The sequence below is a fragment of the Chelonia mydas genome, chromosome 3 (assembly GCF_015237465.2).
Source record: "Chelonia mydas isolate rCheMyd1 chromosome 3, rCheMyd1.pri.v2, whole genome shotgun sequence".
NCBI classification, from domain to species: Eukaryota; Metazoa; Chordata; order Testudines; family Cheloniidae; genus Chelonia; species Chelonia mydas.
Window position 1 is genome coordinate 29913665 of NC_057851.1, and position 6000 is coordinate 29919664.

Sequence of the window (6000 nt, forward strand, 5' to 3'; positions counted from 1 at the left end):
GGTAAAAATCCTCACCAATTTGCATAGGTGACCACAGACCCAAACCCTTGGATCTGAGGACAATGAAAAAGCATTCAGTTTTCTTACAAGAAGACTTTTAATAGAAATAGAAGTAAATAGAAGTAAAGGAATCACCCCTGTAAAATCAGGATGGTAGATACCTTACAGGGTAATTAGATTCAAAACATAGAGAATCCCTCTAGTCAAAACCTTAAGTTACAAAAAAGACACACAGACAGAAATAGTCATTCTATTCAGCACAATTCTTTTCTCAGCCATTTAAAGAAATCATAATCTAACGCATACCTAGCTAGATTACTTACTAAAAGTTCTAAGACTCCATTCCTGTTCTATCCCCGGCAAAAGCAGCATACCGACAGACACACAGACCCTTTGTTTTTCTCCCTCCTCCCAGCTTTTGAAAGTATCTTGTCTCCTCGTTGGTCATTTTGGTCAGGTGCCAGCGAGGTTACCTTTAGCTTCTTAACCCTTTACAGGCGAGAGGATTTTTCCTCTGGCCAGGAGGGATTTTTTAAAGGGGTTTACCCGTCCCTTTATATTTATGACAACCCCTTTACTAAACCAAACCAATTTTAACAGCCCTATTTCTTGTGAGATGGAACATGAACAACTATATATTGATTGGCAGCCAATGCTTTTCTACTGGCAAGTTTGCTAATATTTGGTGTTGGTGGAATTGGAACTTCAAGTTCATCAGTCTGCAAATGAAGTCCTAGACTTGCAACTTCAGAAATTACTTCTCCTCTCTTCCCCCTTTGTGTGTGAATAGAAGATGTCATGATTGATGAAGGCTGCCACAATAACAGTTTCGGCTGGTGTTCAGATGAATATGATGTCAGTGAGGGGAAGGGTGAGGTACAAGTGCCAGTTTTGGATTTTTGCCAAACTGTGTTCTACTGTGGAGACTCTAGCTTAGCAAAGATCGTCCTCCAAGGCTTTCAGTGGCAGAATCTTTAAATTGGTAACTATCAGTGTGCCTCCTCTAATCTTTGTCAGTTACAGGCAATAGTGATTAAGTATTTAAAGTTGAGGTTTCTATACATGAAAACTTTCAGTTCTGTAAAAGAAACTCAGCCAAATTGAGTTCCACTATAAATTCTGCAATTCCACGCAGATCAATGGAGGGATCAATCTGGATCAGCAGTTCTGAAAAATATGCTCCTTACAAAAAATGGTATTTTACTGACAAATACAAGTTACAGCTTTCGATCATCTCGTCTCCTTTTGCTCAGTCAATTCCTTATTGTTTTTGTTGCTCCCATGTTGAAGTCTCCTTCACAACCCTCAAACTTGTACTTTTGAGCCAAAGCTCAGTTCCCAAAACATTTGAAGCCCAGGCCTGAAAAACTATAGTCAGCTCATCGCTTCTGCGCTGGACCCTTTGGTATTATTACGAATCTGGGAGAAGCAATGAAGACAGCCTCTCATTGGGTTGTATTTGGGAAAAGTGTTTTAGCAGGGAAGCATTGCCCTACATAGCTATTTTTTCCTCTTGTTATGCACAAATGGCAATTTATCTTTAGTGTTGTCACTACTGTACTATTAAAGGTCTATGTCTGACCCTTGCAGTGGCTGCGGCATTGGAGATGTACTAGCTGGGAAGTTTTTGTCAAAACTTACAAATGTTTGGGCTGTTTGTCCCAGAAGTGCTGGTGGAGGAGGAAAAATCGAGTGTGGAAAGGGTGAATGAAAGCAGTCTCCACTGAACTGACTGCCAACGAGACCACACATGCATAACTGCGCATCTCTAGTACAATTGCTCAATTAGGAATTAAAATATTTGAAAAATCATTTTTATTTTACAAAATGTCAGTGACCTAATCTGCTGACTGTATATTCTAAGTGTATGTATTGGGAGACAATTACGGAGTTTTGGAACTCGGAAGGCTGCTTTCATCCAAGCTGTTTTATAATCCAGCTCAGTCAGGTTTGAGCTGCTCTACTATCCCTTTTGAGCGTTTTTTGACTGGAACAAAACTATTCTGCTACAATTGGGACCAATACAAACAGTCTCCAAATGTATGGTCTGAATAAATGCATTAAATTCACATTGGAGGATTTGATAGAATAGGCATTTTCAAATCTTGTTAACAATTTTAGTACTCTATTCAAATATTTAATATTAAAGGTGTATTAAGTATGGGATATGATTCATCAGCTTAAATAGTGGACCTTATCCGTCTGACTTAATTTGTGTAGTTCAATCTGGATTTCAGTTTTGCAGGATTTTATGCTAGCGCATGAAGTAAGAAGTAATTTATTTTTAGATGAGCAATTACACATTTATATGCTTATTAGGCTTAATAGCAAACATTCTGATGTACAAGCTTTTAAAAAAGCTGAGAAAGAGAGTTAAGAAGTTCCTAGTAAATACTGGTTTCAGAGTAGCAGCCGTGTTAGTCTGTATTCACAAAAAGAAAAGGAGTACTAGTGGCACCTTAGAGACTAACAAATTTATTTGAGCGTAAGCTTTCGTGAGCTACAGCTCACTTCATCAGATTTTCTAGTAAATACTGTTCTTGGTGGGAGTCTGGCAGCTGATTGCCACAAATCATGCTGTGGCTAGTCAGTTTCATGCTAAGGGACAGCCCTACAGTGGCTCGGAGTGCAGTGTCAGTCAGTAGAAAGGAGTAAGGGCAGAGGGGATTCTCAGTTGATCTTTAGCATCATTAGGGTGGCTTGCAGAAGGTAATATAAAGATGCTAACATAGCTCACTCCACATCTAGAACATATTGCTGTTTTCTCCCATCCTTGTTCCCCTCCATATGTATTCCTGCTTGTGGTCTTTATTTTTCTCTCGTCCTCAGCATTACATGTATTTTAATTAATGCTGTGTCCAATAAGCCCCTATTCTCATCAGCTGAGTTCAAAATCTAGTGCTTTTTCCTCTCTACAAGCGTTCTGTCCCCATTACTCTGTGTTCTTGTATTCACCTTTCCCCAATCATTTTCCAGCTCTCCTTTAACCTTGCCTCCTTTTCCTCTCCACCTGTACTCTATCTTCCTGCCAGGGACCTGGGATGGAGTCTCACAGCTCATGTAGACAAACTCATGCTAATAAGGCTTAAGCTAGCACACTGAAAACAGCAGTGTGGATATTGTGGCTTGGGTTGGAGCTCAGTGTTAACAGCCACAACACACACACACACACTGTGATTTGTTAACATGCTAGTTTGAGCCCCACTACCACAAGTCTGTATACTCAGGCTGGGAGGCTCACTCCTAATTGCAGTGCAGACCAACCCTCAAAGGCCTGGACTTGCGGTTAAAGATTGTCCTGCTCGGCTGTGGTTGGGGAGACATTGCTCATGGATTACTGCAACTGTAATCTTTTGCATTCCCAGATGAGAAATGGATGGTGTATAGGAAGCTGGAGAAGCCACCGAATGGTGGCTTTGTGAGATGGTGGGAAATTTCCTGCAGTTTCTAAAATTCCTGATTTTAGTGTTAACATCCAGGATATTGGGGATTCTTTTCTCAAAAGTGGGACAATACTAGTAAAATGTATTGCCCTAAATCTGGCATGTAGAGTTGTCCTGATACACATCTTCCTCCACAATCAGAATGTAAAAAGTCAAACAAGTGTAACTATCTTAATGTATAGCAATCCATTCTTCAAGCCTTAAAAATAAAATACTTTGCACTCTGTGGTTTATCAAGAGTGTCTCACTACCTCTGACAGGGTAGTTGATTGTGGTCCAAAAATACAGTACAGGAAGCAGCTCTGGTAAATAACACCTTTTAAAATTATTTAAACAAAGGTCATTGAAGTGGTTTCCTGGGGACCAGTAAGAAAGTACTAGAGAAGTGTCATACACACCTGAATGAAGAATGTTGCCCCTCACAAGAGCCAGAAGTGTTCCACAGGTGGGGGGGAATTTCCACTGGCCTGAGCAATTTATAGGCCTGTCCCTGGTAAGCATTCTATTCTCAGGTTGGCTTGAGCAGAAAGGCATCTGTTTCCCATGAATCATTAGACTGCATGCATCCGATGAAGTGAGCTGTAGCTCACAAAAGCTTATGCTCAAATAAATTTGTTAGTCTCTACAGTGCCACAAGTACTCCTTTTCTTTTTGCGAATACAGACTAACACGGCTGCTACTCTGAAACCTGTCATTAGACTAGAGTATTCCAGGCACCTTCTGTAGGTTCTGCAGTTCTCAAGAATGACAGGACTTGTGTATAGACTTGAGTATATTTACTTTTTCTAAACCAGTCCTAGGTTTTCATAGATGGGGCTTAATATTGCAAACCCTCTGCTTATCAACTCTTGCTGATTTCAGTGCGTGTTCTGTATGCTGATGGCTTCCTGCATAGGTCTGTATTGTGTTGATTAGTGATTGTAGCCAACTTCGTTTTTGCAAAATCTTTACATTCAAGGAGGATGAATGAAAAGGGCGCAAAATCTTTTGTATTCTTACCGTGGTTGCCTGTTTGTTGTACCATGCATCAGTGTTGGATGGTAGATGTGATGCTCTGTAACAATGCTGTAGTTTATCTTGCAAGGAAATTTAGCACCCATCACCGTTCTCCCGAAAAATTGGTGCCTTTTTCCTGTATACACCCACATTTTGTATCTCTTTGCAGAAGACTGCTCTGTATAAAGGTGGTCTCCTGCTTGTTGCGCTGCCTTGGGAAGGGAGGAAGTGTTTGCTCTAGGAATTTCTTGCTTATTTGCTTCTGTCTGGGAAAGGGCCCCCTGCTGCAAAGATGGCCTCTCTTCAATTGGGTTCCAAATAGATTAAAGTCACCCATGCATATAAAAAATACTATACAAAAAACACTTGAATCCTAAAATGTAATGCAATTCACAGTTTTTGAATGTAAATAAGAGAGTCTGTCAATATCCTGGACCTTGATACTCCATCATTAGCAGGTATTCTACATTCCAAACACTCACCTGAAGGGACAGCTGGGCATTATTAATTAGTAGACATTACAACCAATGAAAGAAATTTAATGACAAATTTAGAAATAAATCAAAATGAAGACTGTGATTTCATATCAAATGGTTTCATTAACCATCTTCTTCCATAAGTGTAAAGAAGAACCACAAGAGAAAAAACAGCATCATAATTTCATCACAAGCTATTTTTTTCCCTGTACTAGTATTTGCCTTTGCCAGTGATGGCACCTATCTCTTTCCTTCCTGTGACTTGGCTATTAGAATTACTTCAAGAAAATCAGTTGACATTCTGTGATGGAAGAGTAGTCCCAAAGAGCTTACACTCTGAAGACCTGCTCCTACTCCCATTACTTGATGGAAAAACTTCCATTGACTTCTTTGGGAGTTGGACTGGACCACTCAGTCATGGCACAAAATATAGGATCTCGGTAATTTCATTTAAAACAATGTACAGTAGTATAATTTACAAAAAGGAGTTAACCCCCTTGGCACCTGAATAAACTTAAAAGTTTAAGTACTTTAATAAGAGCTATGCAATGATTTATTTGTCTGCAGAGAAGAGCCAAATTTAAATAGACTCCCATCTTGGGAATCTGAATCTATTCCACAGGAGACTGTCCTTCCCTCAGAGCCTTTGGAATCAACTGCTCCTTAACAGAAAGATTACTGTTCTACCCTGACTTCAGTGGAGTTACCCTGGAGTTGTGTAACTGAGAGCAAAATCTGATGCATAGTAGAAAATAGAGCATATGAGTTGGTTCTGAGTTGTTTCTAGAGCTTTCTTGAGGGAACAAATGAATTATGTATTTCAGTTCCTCCTTTGTTCTATTTGCTTAGTCATTCAGGTGACTGGTGAGGGTATCCTGTCCAGTCATAACAAGAATTATATAGCCACATCTAAGAGGTGTCGGGGGAAGCAAATTCTTTTTTCCATTAAACAGTGTAAGTGTAAACCTTATGGTCAGAATTTCTATAGGGGAAAGGTTTCTGAGTAGCAGCCGTGTTAGTCTGTATTCGCAAAAAGAAAAGGAGTATGTGTGGCACCTTAGAGACTAACAAATTTATTTGAGCAT